Here is a 23,759-nt window from a genome sequence, read left to right on the forward strand (position 1 = left end):
CCTCATTGTTAATAATAATGCCTGAACTGCTTGGCTCAGCCTGTTCTGACCAGTAAGTACACAAACTGGTTTGTATTCATGTTAAATGAATAATCACACACATTCGGACGCAATAAACGAATAATATCGCAATTACGATTAATTTACATTCGCCGCAAATCATTCAATTTAACTATCCATTCATTTTACGTGTAAACAAACATTATCGGTTTCAAACAGAGATAAGCAAATCCATTTACTTATCTCTGGTTTCAAATAGCGCGATAAAAAAGAGAAAGAAATGACAATTCAAAATAAGTTACAGCAGCGCGACTAGCGGAAGCTCGGAAGCGCAGTAAAGCTCCTATATACCTATATACTATAGCTTCCACCCTATGCTGAGAAACCGTATAGATTGTTTCTGGCTGAAAACGACATTATCCTAAATAATTCGTCATATTCTCAGAAAAATTAGGTAAGAGTAAATTATTGATTTATATGTTAACTGTAAAGCATATTATATGGTGGTTTCATTCTTTAAAGTGGGTTAAATTTTATATTACTTTTTTTAAAGCGTTTTTGTAAGTTGCCTCACATGCATGTCCAGTTCAAATCATGGTATTCTTCTGCGCGAGATGTGGTTTTTTATGTTGGAAGAAGTATATGCGTTAAGTTATTTGGCTTTAAGTTTGTGTGTGTTTTTTTATTTAAACACTAACTGTATACTTGTTTGTTAAGGTAGGTAACATAGTATACAAAAAGGTTTAGGCAAACGTAAATGTTTTGTTATTTTAATTTGATTGATTTTATCATTGTGCTCTTAAGAGTTAAAATTTATTTTCTAATTTGGAATTTCGAAATAATTATTTTAATTATCTCTGAAACTACATGCAAAACATGTATGAGAGTAAAATATTTTAGTTTTTCCTGTCGTTTTGTATCTGGTGGTTTATTTCTACTAGTTTATTTGTTTAGAGTAGCTGTTCAAGGCAGTATAAACAGAAAATATTAACCAAAAACTTTTTAACGTTACATTAAACCAAATACTGAAAATTGGGAGGGCAGATAGGGTAAAATAAACGATCTGTAATAACTGTTACCTATTGCTATTACATTTGTGCAAGGAGTGAATTGAAAGTCTGTTTAGTGAAGAGAAGATTTGGACAAGTTGGGTATATTTAAATAGGCATTCATGTTTAGTTAAGAAAAGGAATTGAAAAAAATATAAGCGTAAAAATTTAAATTTGAAAACATATTACTATTTAGCAGGCTGATATATATTGGTCATTGTTGTATAAATGTTTGTCAAGAGACAATATAAAGTAGAATATTCAGATTTAAAAGCATTTCATGATTGTCTATTCATGCATTGGCTTGGGAATTATGAACCTATCTAAATTTTTATTTAGGTAATTATTGAAACATCATGGCTTTTTAGAATGGAAAGAATTAAATAGGAAAACATGGTTTCACACACTACACACGTCCATAAATTTATCCTGAAGAAATGGTTTTTTAAATTCCTCCTGGATCGTGAAAAATAACAGTTTAAAGGTTGCATTACAATACCTGTGTTATCACACTGCCAGCCATTCATTGTTTACCTGTGATTGTGTATCTCTTTGTTTAGCACAACTTTAGTCAACTATGGAGGATTAAAAATATGCTAATTCTTCCACTTCATATATTGAAGTTTATCCCTGGATCCTGAAGGCTTGATCCTGTGGTACATGATGCTTTCTGTTTTAATTCAGTACATCAAAAGATCCTGATGGCATGATCCTATGGTACTTGATGCTTTCTGTTTTAATACAGTAAGTTGGAAGATCCTGTACATAAAAAAAAAATGTCATTAATGAATTATGATAGTATGTTGAATAAAAATAATTTATTTTCAACTTACAATTATAATTCTTTCTTATTTCACAATTTATTTCATGTGCAGGATCTTCCGACATACTGAACTAAAACAGCAAGTATCATGTACCACAGGATCAAGCCAACAGGACCATGCCATCAGGAGCTTCCGACATACTGAACTAAAACTTAACAGCAAGCATCATGTACCACAGGATCAAGCCATCAGGATGAAGCCTTCAGGATCCAGGATCAAACTGGGATACATGAAATACCAGCCATATCAAACACACAATATATGACGGCTGTGATCAAAGAATTCTTTGGAAAGACCTACAAAAATCAATGTGTCAGCTACTTCAGTGCACAGCTCACATTCCGCACAGAAAATGAATGCTGTTAACAATTGTATTCAAACTTTTGCCTCCTAGTCTTGTCCATTGCAGCGTGACTTAAAAGAGTACATACTTTAAATGCAATGAAATATAAGCATTAAAAATTCCTTACAATTGCAATATACATTCATTATTTAAATGAATTTCATTATTACAATAAAACCAACATTGGCTAAAGTTCTTAAAAAAATTAGAAAAACCCACACAGGTAAACAGTGAATGTCTGCGATTGCGTGAATACATAGGTATTGTAATGTAAGCTGTAAACTGTTTTTTTTTTCCTCCACGAATCAGTAGGATTTAAGAAACCTTCCTTTCAGGGTTATATCAGGAAAGTCTCAAGTATATTGAAAACATATATTCCTATTTATCGCGGGTAAACAATGAATGGCGGTGTCAGGGTAAAAGCACAGGTATTGTAATGCAGTGGCGAAGGGTGAATTTCAAAGTGGGGGAACCAAGTATGTTCACTGTCACCCCCTATTAAGGTGCTGGAAAAATTTGATTTTAAGGTGCAAATTGGTGCTATTTAAGCGGTTAACGTATCTCTTTTGTAGGAAATTTTATGCTCTTAAATTTTGTATAAAAATGTTTTTTTTTCTTCCAAAACCCATAGTTTGGAAAATACTTAAGCAAAAGCGATGAATTGTACCTTTAAACAGCCCTCCCGCCTCCCTTTCACCACCGACCAAGGGGTCTATTAGTATGTTTTTCATCTATTTTTCTTTTGTTGCCTCGACTAATAAGGTGGCTTCCGCAGCAAAACAATTTTAAGTGTCGATGAAAGCTAGGCCTAAGAGTTTCTCTACAAAATGTTAAGTCAACATTTCCTATATTATAAGAAAATTAAAAAGCTGGTATGACTAAAACTTGAGCAATTTTCGTTACACGAGGCAAGCTTTTTTAATCCGTGAAACAGTGAAAGATACGCTCGGAAACACATCACCAGCATATATCAAAATTCACGAAATTATGATTTTGGTAGTCAATGAAATACATGTTACAGTCACGCAGAATTTAATAATCTTAACTCTCACTTTCAAGCATGAGCATGTATGGTCGTTTTGTTAGGCTATTTCGCTTAAGCAATGAATACATAGGACGAGTCAGTCTTAAAAAATCTCAATATATATACTGCCAAAATGTTAACAAATCTGTGCATACATAACAATTCTGAAACTAAACTATTGAAGAAAGCTCTGTAATTTAGGAAATTTCCTACTCACCATCATGTCATCTTGTAGAGATTATTGGTGGAGTGGAGAGATTTGGGCGGCGCTTAACATTTGTGGTTTTGAGAATTGATGCAGGTGAATGAGGTGGGGTGGAGCAGCACTGGAATGCAAGAGCTGGGAATACAGGATATCTTGAGTAAACTTGCTGACCAGCAACATTGTCCGGTAATATCCACATCCGGGGAATTGCTGAGGTGGGCTGCTACTTATTTGTAAACCAAGTCTAGTCGTCATGTCTTGCGAACAAAATTGTCAATTACATCACTGTAGAAAGTTTTACTTTGTTTCAGGGAAGGCAATAATTTCTGTTCAATTGAAATGAGTCCAAGATTTGACAGTCTTTCTTGTTTCTGGGCGTTTCTGATGTAGGTCTTAATTTGTTTCAGTGAGGAAAACGAGCGTTCGACAGATGCACTTGTTGCTGAAATTGTAGCTACTAACGAACACAATTTATACAGCTCAGGAAGGAAAACCGTCAACACTTAAACCAGACTGTTTCAATACCTGCAGTATCTCATAAATTGATTTTGATTTAAACTCTGCTAAACTGAATTTTGTAGTTAATTCACTCCTTAAACGACGTAAATCGTAGTAGTTGCCATAAGAAAATTTTAAAGAGGCGAATGCTTCCTCGGGAAATATTTTTGCATTTTCCTCGTTTTTATTTGGATTTATTAGACCCAGGAACTTCAAATTTTCGAGTGAGCTGAATCTTGTAACAAGCTGTACTAGAATATTATCAATAATTTCAAAATAGTTTTCTGTAGCTAGCTTCTGAATCATTTTCCTCAGATGTACGCCGTTTCTTAGTGGGAGGGTCATCTTTGAAGACAGACCAAATTGTTGAACTGAATGCGTTTCTCTTCTCAGAAATTAATTTTTCTGTTTCTTTCAGTTTTTGAAGGTAATAGCTAATGTCGAAAGTTTTTGCTTGAATAATCTGAAACAATGCATCTGTGATGGAAAATAAATCAGAAAACACATGTAACATAAAATTAAAATTGAATTCTTTTAATGCAGCTAGGAAGCCACGTGCAGTAATGTAGGTTTCATTATCCCATTCATCAGGACTTTCGGTTATGTTTTCGAAAAGGCTTATCAGATCTGATTTGTTTTCAAAAATCGTATGAACTAAGCAGGAATTATAATTCCACCTTGTAGGACATACTTTGGGAAATCGTTTGCTCACAAATTTGTCTAATGCCTGTGTTCATTTGGTAGAATGAGAGAAGAATGAGGCAAACCCACACAATGTTTTGAAAAATATCTTACAATCAGTAATGTTGTTGAGTGATTGCGAAAGCACAAGATTGAGACTATGCGCACAACAATGTATGAATATAGCATTATCATATTTTTCTCTCACTAATTTTTGTAGCCCATTCAGATGACCAGCCATAACAGCAGCTCCATTGTATGTTTGAGATACCAATTTTTCGCCACAGTTATACTGATCTACTAACTTAAAAACGTGCTCTGCCAGTGCTTTTGCTGATCTGTTAGAACTAACGTTAGTAAAACTGAGGAATCTCTCTTCGATGTTACCCTCGTTCGTTGCATACCGCAGTAAAGATGCAAGCTGCGACATGTTGGCAACATCAGTCATTTCGTCAAGGATTAGTGCTACAAAAAGAGTCTAACTTGTGTTGCTTCGGCAATACTTTCTATTATATCATTTTGTATGTTGCTAGACAAACCTGTGAAAACCTTAGAAGTTTCCAAATGTGAGGCTAATACTGAGTCGTAACTGCTTAACAATTTCACTAATTCTATGTAATTACCACGGTTTGAGGAACACTCTTTTTCATCGTGACCTCAGAACGCAAGCTCTTGTCGCCCGAGAAACATAGTGACATCAATCAAACGTTTGAAAACTTCTCTGTTTTGGTCCACAGCCTCATTGTGTTTTTTGACATCAGCGCGGAGTTGTTCGTTTAGATCCAGATCAACACGACTGAATCCAAACATATTTAGCTTACAGACGGCTGATAAATGTGTGCGAGAGTTCATGTCTGTAAGCTGCTTTATGAAAATTGTTCATCTCACTAAAACCGCTCTTATTACAAACTCCTTTCTCATTAGTAAACATTAAACAAGGCCAACAGTACAGTTTTAAAGTTTGTTTACAAGCAGTAAGCCATTTGTGCGAACTGTAAAAAATTAGATTTGAAGTGTCTTTTGCACTGCACACCGCTTGATTTAGCATTTGTTACCATACACGACATGTCTGGCGTGGGTCTACCTTGCAAAATTAACACTCATTTTTGTTCGTAACATTTAGCACCAAAAGATGAAACAAGTAAATTTTCTACCACGCAGTCACAAGCACGTCTGTTTCCTGCCGCTCCCTCCCCTCCTGAACTGCACCCTGTGACAGCTTCATCCCTCCGCACTCCCCTTGAAGACCCCTCCATGACCAGGGCCCGCAGAATAGACTGTTGGTTCCCTTGGCTAAGCCTACCGCAATGAGCGAGTTCAACAATGCTGTAGCTATGTGGCCACTTTTGAATTTGATGAAACTCTTTACCAAAAACTTGGGACGTAATGAAGTATTATAAAGTACGTATTCTTACAGCAGTAAATCTGCTTTCAGGCTGTCAGGCAAGTTATTTTACGCAACGCGAAGCACAATTTCTCTAGAGAATACGCCACGCGGCACACGATGGAACCAGCCTTCTGGCTTGGTTCCCCAGGACGGCAGCCGAAGCCGAGTGCTCACGGAAACACCCGAAGGCGAAGGCGGAGAGATCTGATAAGGAGTCGGCCACCAATGAAGGCGCAGAAAGCAATGGAAGCACCCTGTGGAAGGGGGGGGAGGAGGTGGGAGCAGGGAAGGCAGAGAGAGAAAGAGAGGCGTGAGAGAGATAAAGCGATAGCTGAAGAGGTTCAACGTGCGAACGCGCCTACACAAAGTGTTAGGGCGAGCTGTTCAAAAAATACAAGTTAAATTATTTATGATAGTAGACAAGTAGTAATATATTAATTTTATTTATTTGTCAGCAGTAGGGAAGCAATGGTTCCCTTGGTTCCATGGAATATTCACCCCTGTTGTAATGTAATATAAAAATTTAATTTTTTTTCACCAACTAGTAAGAATTACGAAACCATTCCTTCAGAGTAAATATATGGACGTGTGTGAAAACCATGTATTCATATTTTTCTCTTTCCGTTTTAAAAAGCAGCAATGTCCAATAATTACCTAAAAAACATAAGTGAACTGCATAGCAATCATTAATATCAAACCATACTTAAGTGGGCTGGTGATATAGTGGAACCTAGCATACTTGAATATTAATGTTTGTGGAAAAGCGTGATCCTAATGGTTCTGCCTACTTGGAGACACTTGACTATAAGTGATACCAGATTCAATCTGAAATTCTAATGCAATAAGGACACATGTGCCAATAAATGTTTTTGTGCTATTAAATGTGAATAACAATAAACATACCAACTAAGGAACATGGTACTAGAGTTTGGTAATACAATCTTTCATGTGACACATGTCTCACAACTGGGTCTCCTGTCATCTGCATTTTAAAGAAGTAAACCTTAAAAGAATATGGTCATATAGTGAGAACTAGCAGGTCTAAACAATAATAAAAATCAAATAAAGCTGACAACATTCAGCTTGGCACATAAGATTAAGGCCGAGATCCATAGTTTTGCAAGCACGACGGAAATTATTTATCCCACGAATAGCACTGTCGGTAAAAAAATTGTAAATTACAGCATTATAAGATCAAGCTTTGATTTTTGCAATTGTGGTAGAAAAAATTTTATCAAAAAATTATTTGTTACTAAATTGTAATTAAGAAATTTTTAAAACGACATATTTCATATTTATAAGAACTGTACACGGTCTTTATTTTACATACAAATCAAATTGAGTATCCTTTACAATTCCTGTAGCCCAAAACTGAAACATTACGTACAGAATTTAAATAATTTTAGTTTAAAACTTGTCATGTAACGGACGCGTGTAGCTCGTGAAATGGACGAATGATGTGTTAGTTCAGCTTTACGCCGCTAGACGTCAGGCACGATGAGTTTAGAGTTTGCCCGCTAGATGTCCCAACTATCGCAGAGGATTTCTGTAGGGAATAAAATTTATTTTAAACTTTCGACTTCAAAACTTGTTTCGGTGACAGTAAGTCATTGTGTTTTGAAAATAGAAGTAAGCCAATTGAAAACTCTTCCATTTCCTTCGAACTATACTGAGCAATGAAACATCTATATCCTAATATTGCACAGATATGATTTAACAAAACTCTGTAGAACTTTAATTGTAAACTTTTATTGAGACAAGATTTATTGTTTTTATGATTATAGTCATATTGCGTGGATCAAACGTGACCTATTAAATGTCGTTTCTTTATTTTACTTTTTACAACAACACGCGTCCTCTTTCGCCCCATGGTCCGCTCTGTAGGTATCAGGTCACGCAATATTTTGAATGTTATTGTAATTTTGGCAATTTAAAATTTGTGATTTATGTGTAGTAAAGTATTTTTTAATTTTTATAATTTTTTTTTTTAGTTGGTTGGTTTTTTAATGGTATATGCGTTCCTTTATTTCCTATAATAAAGTCATATTTTACTACTGGAATCTTTCCATAATATCTTCAAATTGCAATAACTATTTCTCTGCATGAGAAAGGTAATAAATCAAATATATAAAATTAACGTCTGATAGCAGTTATGTCTTGTTTTGCAATAATATTTGAACAATGTGTTGAAATTATGTGTATGAAAATTACAAAATACTATCAAATTTACAACAGCTAGAAGCACTGAAACAGCTTTTGCTGATTTTTGTTATAAAAGATACCGATACAAGGCAATTGATGATGAATCGATAGGAATTTTTTGTAACGCATCTAACACGATTTGACACGATTAATCAAAATATAATGTTGAATAAAAAAACATTATTTTAACTGGGAATAGTTTAAAAACACACAAATTATTTCAGTTTTATCTTAATGACATGAAGCATATAGTACCCATTCTGCTCAGCCTGAATGATTAGGTCCACATTGTCAATTCTGATATCCAAACAACAAATATCGGGGTTGCCCAAGAAAGCATTGTCCAAACCTATTATTGAATACGTGAATGTTGCGGAAGAATAAGTAAAAATGTGTATCTCATTAGCTTTGCGGATGACGCCAACACAATTCCTTAAATAAAAAAAAAAAATAAAAAAAAAACAAAAATAAAATATATATATATATATTCTCAAATGTACGAATGTTTGTTTCAGAGAAACGTTTTAGATACTATTTAGAAGATTTTCGATAAATTGTATCATATTTGGTAGTGAATGGTAGTTAAGAAATGTTCTATTCTTTAGCCACTGTTTTTTTTACAATCCCTTACAGTATTGGTTGGTTGTATAAAGTATTATTTCAGACTAAAGTTGTAGAGACTATTTATTAAGTTTGCAGAAAATAAGAATGTATTTTATATTTTATGTGGCAAGAATGTTATAATTTTTGTTTGTTTTTCAATTCTAATCGTTTGAACTCCCTGCAACAATGTTTAGACTTATCAAAAATAGTTTTATAACATTTTCTAGAACACATCTAAAGTTTACAAACAATTTGAACTGATTTGATGGCGTGCCTGCTAAGGAAGTTAAGAAATTCTTTTGTCCTCTGAGCCATTTTTATTTAACCTTGCAGTTATTTTGACAAAAGGTTTTTGGTATAAATTAAACGAGATATATAATAACTCTTCATACGGATGCGCGGGTTATAGCAATTGTCCTATTTAAAAAAATAAACCTTCCCCATTTCTGCCCCATTGGTCAGATATTTTCCATTAACAAACTCGACCAAGATTTCTCATTGTTTTTTTCTTCATTAATTTGGAAATGTTTCGTGCAAAATTACGTAGTTATCGTGTTCATAAAATTTTATGTATGTTATATATATGCATATATAATGTTTTGAGATGATGATTTTGGGGACACTAAACTATGTAACGAAAAACTTTGTAGAAATTTTCCGGAAGTCACACAGTGGTAACTGCTACAATAGGAAGTCTTTCTCCGAAATCTACCCAACTCTATAAAAAAAAGATCACTTTTATTTCAATGATTTAAAGGCTAGCAAATTCATGCCAATACATTTTCATACGAACAGCATTTTTTATAATCACTCTATTAGTTGCGGCATTAATTTTTAGAGTTATAAACAAATCCAAGTTAAACAAAAAAAAATGAACAGTAAGTATTTAAATGAATAAACCACTTCAGTCACTACCGAAAACTATTTAAATCGTTAAGATTCATCCTGTTCCTTATATTTTTATCTTTGTATCCATTTTATATATCAAAACAACATGGAAAAAAAACTTCATTATCGATCCAGAAACAACCAAAAAATACACTTGCAGAGAACCACAAAAAATACTGCCTTAGCAAGTGTTTCCGCAGTGGATTTAAACTTATAATAGCTTTCGTGTTTCATAAAATCAATTTTAAACTCTATTAAATTAAATTAATTCTTCTAGATAAATTAAAGTTTGTAAGGCCGTGTCCGTATTCGCCTGAAGTATATAATACTATACGTACTTGTCCCTGGAAGTGAAATCACAAGGGCTGCATAACTGAAAGTTAAGTAAATTCAAGTACGCAAGTAAATAAATCTGTGTACTTCTCACGTACTTCCAGTTGAAAAAACGTCACCATTTTGAAAAACGATTTTAGGTTATATTTGATTTTAAAAATTTAAGAACTCTTAAAAAACATTAATAATTTTTATTATAAATTTGATGAAAACATTATTTATACACGTTTAAAAATAAGTTTAAACAATTACATGCACATGCACAGCCTACCGTTGGTAACTACAAAACGTAGGTAAAATAATAAATTAAATTGCCATAAATTCGCGGGACAGTAATTAAGTGTTATATGACTATTTTCGGCTAAAAACATTTTTCTCAATAAAAATTGTGTGCAAAAATAAAATGTAAACATCCTTTTTGGCTAGATATTACCATGTGAAGAGGCCAAACATTGAACCTGTCCAGATTCGTCAAGGGCAAGTGAAGTACGCAAGGTTGCAAGCTCATAACTACATAACTTTAGTTCGGATCGGCCTAAATAAACATGTTAGTAGTAGTATTATAGTTTGGTTGCTCCGAGCCCTGGCTTCAGGCTGAGGATTGAGGATGGGGTCAATGACCTATTGATCTGGCGTTACGGTGGCAATATTTGGTGTCAAAATTCCCCAAAAAAAACTCATATTTGGAGGGAAAAATTCCCGTTTTGAGGGAAAATTTCTCGTTTTAGTTATCAAAACTGTCAACGGCTTTAAAATTCCTAAAAGTGGCTTAAATTCTTAGCGTTAAGCCGTTCTAAGCCGTCGAGGTCATGACCTTGACAATTAGGATGACATCACCGCAATTTTGAATTATCTCGTAACTGTTGCAATTATCGTGTGTATAAAAATTAAACTAACTGGCTGTAGCGCACTCTAGCAAATGTAAACAAAATGACGACTGTGATGTCGTAATCCAAGATGGTGGGCGTGACGTCATACTAGCGGGCTATATATATATGTATATATATGTGTATATATATACATATATATACATATATATATACATATATATATATACATATATATACACTTTAGCATTAGTGGTGGGAAGTCATTCTGATGGCGGCTTACATGGAGGAAGGATGGGTCGCCATTTTTTTTATTTTTTGCACTCACCGGGTTAGAACCGAGGACTCCGAACTTCATTTTGTAAGTGCGTTTTTAAATAATACTTTATTAAATATTGATTAAATTTTTTATAAATTTTGAATCTTTTCTTATTAAAATCTGAAAATAAATACGGATTCTCAAGATGGTGGTAGTGATCTCATAATCCAATATGGCGAAGTGATATTATTTAAATTTTTATTATTTATAAATTTTAATAACGTTAATGAATTTTTTGGACAATAATTACTGTTTTTCAAGATGACGGCTGTAACAAAAATTGCAAAGATCTATAATTCAAGATGGCGGGCGTAAAGAAAAGTGAAATGATGGCGTTATACACATCCATTATGGCGGGCATAACGAAACATGCAACAGTTCTGGAATCCAAGATGGTGGCCGTAACGATATGTGCAACGGTGTGTTTAAATATTTTTTATTTAAATTTTGTTAATTAAATTATTTAATAAATTTTAAATTTTTTTCCGATTTTATAGCATAAAAATTACGTATTTTTAAAATAGTAGGCGTACTGATAATTGCAACAGTTACGACATAATTCACAATGGCGGTGATGGTATCCTAATTGACAAGGTCATGACTTCGGCAGTTTAGAGCGGCTTGACGCTAAGGAATTTAAGCCGCTTTTAGGAATTTACAAGCCGTTGACATTTTTGATGACTAAAACGGGAAATTTTTCCTCAAACGGGAATTTTTCCCTCGAATTAGGAATTTTTTTAAAAGGAATTTTGAGTCATTTTTGAGGAATTTTGACACTAAAAATGGCCGCCGTGACGTCAGAGAAATCGGTCTCATACGTTTATGCCCTTATATATTCTTGATTAAAAAGTGACAATGTATAATGACAGGGCCCATAGCATAATTATGTATACCAGTTGCGGAAAATGTAATGTAATGATACTTGTATATATAAGAAAAAATATAATTTTTCTCATTAATTTGCAATGGATGTGTAATTATTTTACTACAAAATTTGTCTAATACATTGCTATTTAATAAATAATTTGTCCTCTAGTTGTTTTATTTTCATTTGTCCAAAGACATTTAATTATATACTAAGCTTACTAATTTTTACTTTTTCTCAATTTTTCTTTATTATGCAATTTTAAAATGTAAATTTGGTATGCAGCAATTACAATTTCTAAAACGTGAGTATAAATTACTATAAAACTACGTCCATGACTTATATTTATTGTACTAGTATTCCTCGCTCCTAATCACTTAGACTCTGGTTGATTTCCGTGTATTACATCAGTGGTCGTAATTTATGCACGCCTTTTTTCTACTTACCTGATCCAGGTCCAGATCTGAAGCAGTGTTTTGCATGTGGTAACGTGTTAATTTTTTTTTTTTTTTTTTAAACGGTTTGGGAAGGGGAGAATTACTACTCTTCGCGTATCACTTTATCTAGCCACCTCTGAAATATTATTTTGTTACCTACGACGAATAGCCTACTCCCTACATATGTTCATTCAGACACTTCTGACTGGGTAGCGAAGGCGGTTTGTGGTAAAGGTCTGTGACCCTTTCAGAGTTAAATTTTAATTATAGAAATATTAATTATTAATTACAACATATGTTATTTCATGCTTGTCCGACCTGCAGTACATAAATACCTACAAGGAGAACTACCGGTGATGGTTGACGTCACCCGTAGGGATAGCATGAAGGTGCTCTCCATTTCGTCAGACGCGACCGCCAATATTTATGTTGCAATTATAAATTACTACACGATACCATATTTTGTAAATTTTAATTACGTATTTTTAAAAGAAATTTTTTTGACGAATGCCAGGGTCATTGAGCAACTAATGACATAGATTTCAAACATCATACATGATAAATAAAAATGAAGGGGTCATCGAAAGCCACAAGCTGCAGGTAGGCTAAAAGCAAACCAAAAAATGCTTCAGCTCTATCCTCGTCTATACATACTTACATGCATAATACATTCAAACAACTAAAATTAGTGCAATAAGCGGCAATATTTTGTGGACATATATTCAACTACAAATATAAATTGATTGTATAAAAAGGTCATTTTTATATCGTCGTACAGAAAACTATAAATTTTAATCATATACCCAAAAATATCACTTTACAACAGAAAGTCGCGTAATTAGATGTTCAATCATATATCTGTGGCAAAATGTGTAAAGGAAGAAAACCCATAAAAGCTCAAACCCTTTTTCGTACAGTATATAACAATACTTTTTTTTACGGGAAGGAAAACTGCATTACTGGCCAACCTCACTGATTGTAGTGGTCAGCTGTGTGCATAACTTGCAGAAGAGACCAAATCTGAGAGTTTCGCCACCAACCCACCGCGGTAAAATGTACAATATGTTTATCGTATAAGTGAAGTGTTCTTTATATTTGTTTGCATATGTATGCACAAAATTAATATTTATTATAATTCTGCTGGGTTGCATAAGGTTGCATACGGTTACCTACGGGTTTATAACTGAAATGTCAAATGTACTGAAAATAGTAATATTTATTCTCTTACGCGCTGAGGGTCGAGCGGTCGAAGAAGTCTGGGGAGAATTGACAGAGAAAACCGAGCGGAAATCTTACTTCTCTCCGAGGCAGGCAGTTGGCTGGCTTCCCCCACCCCCCTCAGCTCATTGAAGAACATGACACCCCGCTGGGCGATAAGGAATTCTAAGAAAAGCGCGCTCTTTCCTCCTACTCCTCCACCCCCACCCCCCCTCATCATACCATAGCTCATCCGTACAGCTAGTGCTCTCTATCGAGGATTTTGGAACTACGTGTGTTGTGTTCTTTCTTTGCGCGCTCGGGAGAAACTCAGGATCTTAGCCTTAAGCAGACTCTGCTTAATGTCACAAAAGCTTGCATTAGATTTTGACAGGAGCCCACATTAACAGTTGACGCAAGTATTAATAGTCGTGATCGCAAGTTCAATGTGACAATAATAAAATCAAACAACCCAAGGTAGCAAAATTTGGCTTGGTACAAACGTTTCTGGAGACTGCTTAATGTCGCATATATTTCACAACTGGGGGAGCTTGTACCAGCAGCCTGCACAGACACTGACCGGACCATGCCAGCAGCATGCAGGGCCATACCAAGGAGCTGAATAAGGAACATCATCCGTACACTCCTACCACATAACTAGCCTTCACTTCACAGTATTGAAGTGTTTATCTGTCTGCTCAAAGTTTGCGTAGTTTTGGCAATTAAGTTAGATAGTTCTGTGTCAATTTGTTTGAATGTACCTATATTGTTGATAAAATAATCACACAACACAATTTGTTACTCAACAATGATTACATATTTTATGATGATGTAGCTAAAAATAACTTGTAGCACTAATACAACATACTTTATGCAAAGAGAATCGTGAGTATGATGACGACCCTCGTGGCTAAATTGTATGAGCACCAAGTTGGGAAGCAAATGGTTCAAAGATACCATATCCTTTACCTTAGACAATTAATCACCTGATGACTAATATGATTGTTAAAACCTGCCTCTAGTTTAATCAATCAGTATGAAGTGTAAACATTAATCAGCAATAGGAAAATTAAATTTTCTCCATCAAGCAACTTGCAGCTTGACACATCAGTGTTGACGCTTAGTGTAGATGGTGTGTCGCGTGACACAGGGTTTCACACATGTATTTCTGTTTTCCACCCAATGCTTTATGACACTTCATTAATTAATTTAACATCAACATAAGCCTTGTCACAGGGATTTGTGATGGCAGTAGAAGTGAATGCATTTAGCTGCTCAAACACACTGCTTCTTTGCATTTCAGTACATGAGCAGATCTGTCTGATGAGGTTCTTGTTAAAGAAGTAGTTTTAGATTGTGCGACATTAAACATTATCTGTTCTCTTTATCATTCTTAAGTCGGTGCCATGGGCCCTTGTGTAAAAAATTATCGTTAGATAGCATTTCTTCAATTTGTAAAAAAGTAGTCTGTTGCTGAAAAATTCCAAAAATAGCCATCAGGAAGTCAGATCAATGACAAATCAACAATAATCAACAGAACAAACAAAATACGGAAGATGATTGGGAGATTTAAAAAACTACAGACAGAAATAAGAGCAAATACAATACATAGCAACATACAATTTACCACAGCAATAAAATAACCAAATCCTACACTGTGCAGTGAGTGGGCTTGATATTACAGACAGTAAATGGCCAGAAACCAAAGACTAATAAAAATTTTATAGCGTCATTTGTGACTGTAGTACCCTTTTATAGATGATGGGAGTTGTAAAACAGCAAAGTGTAGTTCCACAGCAATCACACAGTGAATTGTACACCACCCAGCTACTGCGTCATGAGCAGCGTGGCTCTTGTGTGGTAGGCTGACGGCCCACAAGCTCTGTCCTTTGATGTTTTCATAAAGTTTGCCCAGTTCCAACCTTTTCATTGATGTTCAAGGTAAGGGCAATTTAATGCTCTCATTCATTAAAAATTTTATGTGTGCCTTAAAAAAAATCACAAAAACTCATCACTTAACTTTTATGAAAAACAAAATTACGATACCTAGTATTTTAAATGTTATTTATTAATAATTTTTGTATTCCTAAATCACAAATAACAATTAGGCCTATAGCTACAGTTTTTGTTTTGTTTTCCTGTATGTCAGCTGGTATGCACCACTGTATGACTATGTGCATCATTCTTAATGGCTAAAAAAAATTTCTGTTAGTTGACTGAATCCTGAACATAATTTTGATTAAAGTGGTTTCAAAAGTCTTTTGAGCTGCATTTTTGTGAAACAACTATATACATGTATAGGAGTACCTATAAGAACTTAATTTGAACTGTCAAAAAGCTGTTTAAATTGGTTTTTTCTTTGAAATATAGAAATAGCAATAACATTCAAAAGAAATGAATATTTCTTTGTAGGCTACAACGTGTTAAATAGAATAGTTGAAATACTTGTTTTTTTGTGTAAAATGCCTTTCAAAGTTTTGTACTGCATTAAATTGCATTTTTAATTTAAATAATCTAATCAAGTGATTGAATCCAACAAACTGTTAGTGTCAAGTGTGCAAAGAGGCATTAAATTTGAGAAAATTAGGGCAGTGTGACTTTAAAATAAATGTTATTGTAATTGCTGAATGACTGAAACACACTCTATTTGTGACTCCAGCGCTGTACAAAGTCAAGTCTCACAGATATTGTTGAATTGGTAACTGCGCTGATCCTTGTGGTAGAGGTCAGTTCTGCTTGGTTGATACTGCCCGTCAGAGTAGGTCGCCCTGGCTGACTGCAGTACCTAGGCCGCGGGGAGGTAGAAGTCTGCAAGCACCCTCGAGGGCTGTATCATTCGAGCAGCACTCCTGCGTTACGTGCACGCCCTAACAGCGAATGAGCAGGCAATCCATCAGTCTGCTCAGTCTGACATTGTCTGATCACAGTCATGGACTGAACTGATGCCAGACAGAACATGTGATACTGCGTATGCTCAAAGGCTTTGGATGTTGGCAAAAAATAATCAACTTGCACGTTTTTAAACATCTGCTCTTGCAACCAGAGTAGCCAAAATCATGAAGCAAGTCACTAGAGATGGTACAAACAGTACCTATTGTTTCAATCACTGCTAAACTGTGAATGCTCCCATATTTAACTAAATCCGTTCTCATTGTAGTCAACTGTATATAGTTTGTACCTAGTGAAACTAATTGAGTAAACTGCAGGCGCTACTGCGATACCTAAACAATCACAAAGTCATTGGGTTATTATAAATTGTATTGTCGCCGAGCGGGCTGATCCCCTTATTGGTTGTGTAGGTTCTTGGGCTAGCTCAGTTGGGGGTGGGTTTCGGGCCGCGTGGCAGTTAAGAGGATCTAGCCGGCTAATAATGAAACTACATAGGGTTTCGTGGCACTCACTCTTTTTATTGGCCACTATTTGATTTGCACTGGCACGGGGCTGTCGCGGTTCCCGCCTACGACCGTTCTTAGGTGAGGCCTGACTACACGAGAATTTCCCCTTACACGGCCGCCTATGTGGGAAGTAGTAGGTGACGGCGTCGCGGCGCTAACCGATGGCGTTTGTCCCAAACCGGCAAGGCTTTGATTTCCTGTCCTATGGCGACTTCAGGCAAGCACTACCTGCGGACACAGTTTCTGAACTGTCCCATTAATATGGCGAGGTCTCGTCCATGACACAAAGGTACTATTTTATCCTAGGCAATGCACGACTATACAAGCGAATAAAGATATATATATATATATATATATATATATACATACATACATACATACGAGAGGAAAGGAAAAAATTAAGAAACACTAATAAAAAAAAACTAACTATCTACGATAATGCGACCCCTTGGCAATAGTTGACATACTAATCTCCATAGTTCCGAACTGCCTGACACGACTCGAAGACTGTTGCTGATCTATTCCCCGCGTCACTCTGGTTAAGCCCGGAGGTCTCTATGCTCACCCGTTTCACTCGTCTTCGCGAGAGCTCGCGGCCGTCACGTCTCTGCACCGCGGTTCTCCAGACACGACTGCCGACTCTCCTCGCGCCGACCCCCTCCCCACGCGCGTCTCGTCCCGCCCCTCACGTCCTCGTGGACGGGAACCCGCGACTTGTTCACCCCGTGCATAATAAAATACATGTTATTTACCCTTCTAATTTAAATTATACATGATGGACGATATTAAAGTTTTTACAATAAAAATTATGTCCTGCTGAAAGAAAAGAAAATATACATAAAAAACTACGTCGGAGGGACACTGGTTTATTGAAGGTGGCACCACTGGCTCCCGCACATGATCGCGCACAGAAGAAGGCGGTGACGCGTCATAACGGCCTGCAGGAGCTAGGGTGGCCTCTGGGTCGACGTCAAATGCCCTCCCCCCTCCCACAAGGCCATTATGCGCGTCAACGTCTCTTAGTCGCATCTGCCGTTGCACTCGTTGATCGTGGAGACGGGAGGGTAGGGAGTGTCTTGGCCTCTGGTGTGTTTTGTGTGCGGGTGTCTCGCGAAGGGTGGCAGTAAACTCATGACACTGAGTCGGGATCCTGTGTTCATGTGGTGGCTTGCCTTTGGTAGGTTATTGCACTGAAATTCCCGTAAGTAGGTGGGTACCCGCCGTATCCTCCTAGGTCGGGAGTTTTCCCCAGATTCGCTTCTGGAAAGTGAGGGGCTGGGTGAACGGTTGGAGTCTAATGTCCTGCCCTTTCCCCCCATCCTCGTGGTTGGGATGGCAGACCACCCCGAAGATCCTGGTTCACCTGTCAGGACCCCCATCAGTTCTTCCTCCATCCCCTCTGTGTCCCCCCGTTCTGTCTCTGAGTCAGGTTCGGTGACGGTCATAATGAACGACGAGTCCGCCAGACTCGTATTGAGGGGCCAGAGAGGGGTGTCTGGGTCTTTCCCCTCCTCGTCCTCCCCGTCCGTGTCCGGTTCCGTGATGAACTGGATCACGTTTGTGTCGGCGGTCGTTTCGTCTGGTTCCCCAAATGTCCTGGCCGGTTCCATTACGCTCTCTTCTGCCCCTCCTGTCTCCGTTCCTTTCATGGCTGCCCTTGTGTCGGCTGCCGGTCGCGTCTCTGTCACGTCTCCTCGTTCTTTCTGTCCCGCCATGTCCTCGTCCCACCTTCCATCCATGTCACGGCTGGCTTGGTTTGCGTCGGTGACTGGTGTAGAGGCAGGTCCCTCCCCCCTGTCCGTGTCCCTTGGAGCTTGTCTCTTCCCCGCGGCTAGGCGCAGTTGGTCTCTGTGAATTTTTGCGGGCCTCCCGCTTGGTGTACGTATTAAGTGTCGCAGAACGGTCCTGGGGCCCGCCCATTTCGGGGCTAGACCTGCACAAAAGTTCTTTGCCCTTGACGACAGAGGATGCTGTCGGACGTACACTTGGTCCCCGGGGTTCAGAGTAGGGGGAGGTCTAGTGGACTGTGGTGTCGTTTGCTGTAGATAGGCCTCCTGTCTCCGCCTAGCCCTCTCCTGCATTCTGGTCAGCTCGGTATTGAGACATTCGCCCCACCCGGCTTCTGTGGCTGCCGCCTCTACCCGGCATTCTCCTGGCAGCGCCAGGTTCCGCCCCATGACCAGCTCTGCCGGCGAGTAGCCCGTGGCGGCACTCGTACGACGCCTCAGACAGTATAAGAGGTTCGGCAAATGGGTATCACATTTTGAATGGTCCTCTCCCAACCGGAGACGGAGCTGAGCCTTTATCTCTTGGTTCCGTCTATCGGTTGGGTTGGCCCTCGGGTGATACGTCGGCGTCGTGTGGTGGCTCACCCCCCACCTTCTGCAGGCCTGTTTCCAGCGGGCTCCCGTGAACTGACATCCGTTGTCCGATAGGAGCACCGCCGGGTACCCGAAGCGAGGGGCTACCTCTCCGTCGATCAGCGCTATCAACGTTCCCGACCGGACGTTGGAGACCGGATAGGCCTCGACCCATCTGGTGAACAGGTCTGTTAGTACTACAAGGAAGCGCTTGCCTTTGCTGCTGCGGGGATAGGGCCCCATGATATCTAGAGCTAGTGTGTGGAATGGGTGTTGCGGGCGGCGAGGTCGCTGTTGCTCCTCCGGGCCTTGCGCTGCTGGCAAGTGTGGCAGCGTCGGACGTATTCCCGGACATCGTGTCCCATGCCGGGCCAGTGGAAAGAGACCCTGATTGCCTCCGCGGTTTGTTCGGCCCCGGGGTGGCCTGCTAGCTGGTGGTAATGGAAATAACCCAGTATGGCCGCGCGGGCCCCCTTCGGGGCGTGAGTCCGCCAAGCGTCCCCACCTCCCGGCACCCGCGTCTGCAGGACCCCGTCCACGCAGCGCTGGTCCGGTACCACCTGGTTCCCGCACGCCTCCACGGCGGCCTTCGTGACGTCGTCCCCCCGCTGAACCCGCTGCACGGCGCTAATCAGCTGGGAGAGTGTGTCCACTGCCTCGGGTTCAGGGACTGGTTCCTCCTGTGTTACTGCGTACAATGCCGCGGGCCCCACCTGGTCTCCCGTGACAGGTGCCCGCCCTGACGGAGGAAGCAGATCGTCCCACGTGCCCTCGTCCTTAAAGATGTTCTCTGGGTTAGGATGTCATGACAGTTCATCGGCAAGTTGGTTAGTCCTCCCTGGCACGTGTTCCACTGTGAATGCAAAGTTTTGGAGGGTCACAGCCCACCGGGTAAATTTACTCTTCCTCCCTTGCATCGAGTTCAACCATTTTAAGCACTGATTGTCCGTCCTAAGGGTAAACTCCCGCCCTTCCAGATGGTGTTGGTACCGCTTGACAGCCCACACCACTGCCAAGCACTCCTGTTCATTCACATCGTAGTTCCGGGCGGCCGGCCCGAATTTGGCGCTGGAATACTCCATCACGCGTCGCTCGCCATTGGGTCCGACTTGGTACAACACGGCCCCCATACCTACTTGACTCGCGTCCGTTTGTAGGTACAGGGGTTCGCCCGGCACCAGCCGTGCGAGGCTGTGACTGTCCTTGAACAAGCGCTTGACAGCAGCCAGGGCGCGGTCAGCCTCCGCGGTCCACCTGTATTTTGTTTTGGGGGATAGCAAGTCCGTCATGGGGGCCGTCACCGCTGCGAAGTCCGGTATGAAGGACCGCAGCCAGTTCAGGAGCCCCATGAGTCTTTGCAGCTGTTTTCTCGTCCGTGGAGCCGCCTTGGACGCGATCAGGTCCAGGTGCTCCGGGAGAGGGCGGCACCCCTTCTCACTGACGACATGCCCCAGGAACCTGATCTCCGTTGCCCCGATATGGCACTTGTGCGGGGCGCAGGTCAGCCCGTGTCTGGCCAGCCGTTCGAGGACCAATGCCAGGTGATGCGCATGGTACTCCCACATCCGTGACCAGACGATCACGTCGTCCAGATAGGCCGTGACGATTTCGCCCACGAACCCATCCAGGACGCGGACCATCATGGCCTGGAACGTCGAGGGGGCGTCCATCAGTCCGAACGGCATGGCTCGGAACTGAAACCTGCGTCCGTCCGGGGCCGTAAACGCGGTCTTAGGACGGTCTTCCTGCCTGACGGGGACTTGCCAATACCCGGACCTTATATCAAGTGACGTAAATATACGGGCGTCCCCCAAGCCTGCCAACGCGTCTGCAATGTTTATCAGTGGTGGTGGGGCGGGTATGGTGACAGAGTTCACGGGTTTGAAGTTCACACAGAACCTCAAGGTCCCGTCCTTCTTCTTAGCCATGACGATTTGGCTATTTTACGGAGATTCGCTAGCTTCTATTACTCCGTTCCGGAGCATTTCGGTTATCTGTTCCTGCACTACCTGACGGTCTTTGAGTCCAAACTCACGCGGCTTTACGTATATGGGACTGTGTGGCTTTGTAGGGATGGCATGTTCCGTCACCGTTGTCCGCCGCAGCATGTCTGTGGCCGCGAACACTAACGGTTGCTGTGACAACACGCCCTCGAACAACCCTGTGTAATTTGGTGGCACGTCGTGAGTGAGGTCTGCCAGCTGGATCTGTGGTGAGGGAGGAACAGGGCCCGCCCGGCCCACGCCGTACAGCGTTCGGCGCCCCTGACGGCCCACGTGCAACTTACTGTCCTTGATGTCAATGGCGGCGTCCTCCTGGACCAGCCAAGGCAGGCCCAGGATCAACTCCTCCCGCAGTCCACGCATCACCAGGGCGCTAGTCCGACTGGATAAGTCACGAACACGGATGGTTACCTGTGCGCGTCCAGACGTGGACGCGCTTGTCCCCTCCGTTGCCAGTTGCACCTCGTCCTCGTGTGGCTCCAAGTCCTCGTCCGGCACCAGGTGGGCGGCAACAAAGGAGTGGGTCGCCGCCGTGTCCACCAATGCGTGGACGGGACGGCCGTTCAGGAGCACTGGCACCCGCAGCAGCGCCGCCTGGTCCGCGCCCAGCTGTCCCAGCTGTGCTGGAGGAGCCCCCTGCTCCTCTGGTGGTGACCTGTCCCCTGCTGTTGGACTGCTACTGGCTCCCCCGTCTGCTGTGGCGTCCGTGCTGCGGTTCCCGTGGTCCCTCGTGTCTCTTCCGAGCTGCCCAGTGGGGCTGTCACTTTTGGTAGGCGACGTCCCTGTGTTCCTCTCGTCCATGTGGCTGGTGTCATGGCGGGCGTCGTCGGGCTGACTCGTCCTCGGGCTCGGTGAGGTCTTTTCTGTCATGTTGTCCGGGTTTGTATCTAGGAGGCAGTGGCTGACTCTGTCCCTGCCCCCTATTGTCCGTTTCCCGGATGGCGTCCTTCCCTTTCCATCTTCCTCCACAACTCCGCCTTGGTTGGACACTCCGCGTGCCAGTGATACTCCGGGCTGCGGCAATACTGACACCTGGGTGGACGGTTGTCACTCGTCCGCTGATTCGTACTCCGCTCCTCTGACCGTGTTCTGGTCCCCCACGTGGGTCCCCCTGTCGTCCTCTGCCCTTGTGGTGTGGTCCCGCCCCTGTATCGGACCACTGTCATTGCGTCCTCGGGTGCCACAGTCTCTTGTGACATCACTGGTGTCATCCTCGGCTCCCGTCGTGACCCTCTTGCCCAGAGTTCCCTCCTACTTGCTGCCAAGTCCATTTCAGTCTCCCGGGCCAGCTCCACGAACTCGGATACCTCTAGGTCCACGGCCCGTCGCAGAAAAGGGCGTAGCGACGGCAACAACTGTTCGCATATTACGGGCATGACCTCGCTCACTGTTCTCTCCGGCCCCACTCGCCGGTGCAACCGCACCTTCCTATAGATAAATGATTCGGCGCTCTCCCCTGTGGCCTGTGGTACACTGTAAAGTTGTCGCTGACACTCGGCTCGTGCCAGTGGTCCGTTGAACCGCCTCTCTAGTGCTCGCTCGAATTCTCCCCACTCGGATAGATAGTCCCCCGTGTCCGTCCACCATTTCGCCGCCCGGCCCCGTAACTGGCCACACACTCTCGTCACCCAGTCCCTTCGTGGCACTCCCCTAAGCCTGTCCACACACGCGGCTACAAACGCACTCGGATCTTCGTGCGGTTCTCCCGCAAACTCCGGTAATGGGCTAGCCACCTCGACCACTCGCATCACTGTACTCGGATGACCATGACCTATGGGCTCTCTAACGCCCTCGTCGCGGTGGCCCGGTAAATGACTCCCCGATTGTCTGTCATTACTCTCCCCGCTACTCTTCACGTCCGCTAGTCCCCATGGGCATTCGCACGAAAGGTCCCGTCCATGTTTCCCCCTGAACGGAAGTCCACACCCCACACACGTGTCCATCACCCTCGCCTTTGTCTCCTCCAGTCCCTCCATTTTTCCAGTCGTCACACGGCTTCACTTGGTTATCCGATCCTTCTCGGCTCGGTCGGCGAACTCGCCTCTCGGCGCACGATAAGCCGCAGCGCGATACCGCGCGAATTCGAGCCCGGCGTGGGTCGCGCCGCCTTATCTCTCTCCCGCGTGAACCTGATCCCGGCGAGGATGCGTCTCCTTATCTCTTCCCCGCGCCGCTCCTTCCGCCTGCATCCGTCGCTCCGCCGCGCCAGGCAGCTCCCGCGCCGTTCGCGTGACGCAACTCACGGTACGTCGCACGCTACTCCAGTCCGTATAATGTCCGTGATGTCCTTTCCGCCCACTTTGTCCGTGTTCTTGGCAA

General features: G+C 41.5%; 1 protein-coding gene across 2 annotated transcripts in view; it reads left to right on the forward strand.

Annotated features, from left to right (window-relative positions):
- Positions 1-288: 288 nt before the first annotated feature.
- Positions 289-23,759, forward strand: part of LOC134533266 (eukaryotic translation initiation factor 3 subunit C-like) — a 37,515-nt gene continuing 14,044 nt past the window's right edge. The window contains exon 1 of one of the 2 annotated variants that reach the window (XM_063370707.1): positions 289-454. The gene's annotated coding sequence lies outside the window, so the exon portion shown is untranslated. Of the gene's footprint in view, positions 455-512; positions 718-23,759 lie in introns of those variants that run through there. The other variant, XM_063370706.1, reaches the window with a different exon arrangement.

Source organism: Bacillus rossius, chromosome 6, assembly GCF_032445375.1.
Source record: "Bacillus rossius redtenbacheri isolate Brsri chromosome 6, Brsri_v3, whole genome shotgun sequence".
NCBI lineage: Eukaryota > Metazoa > Arthropoda > Insecta > Phasmatodea > Bacillidae > Bacillus > Bacillus rossius.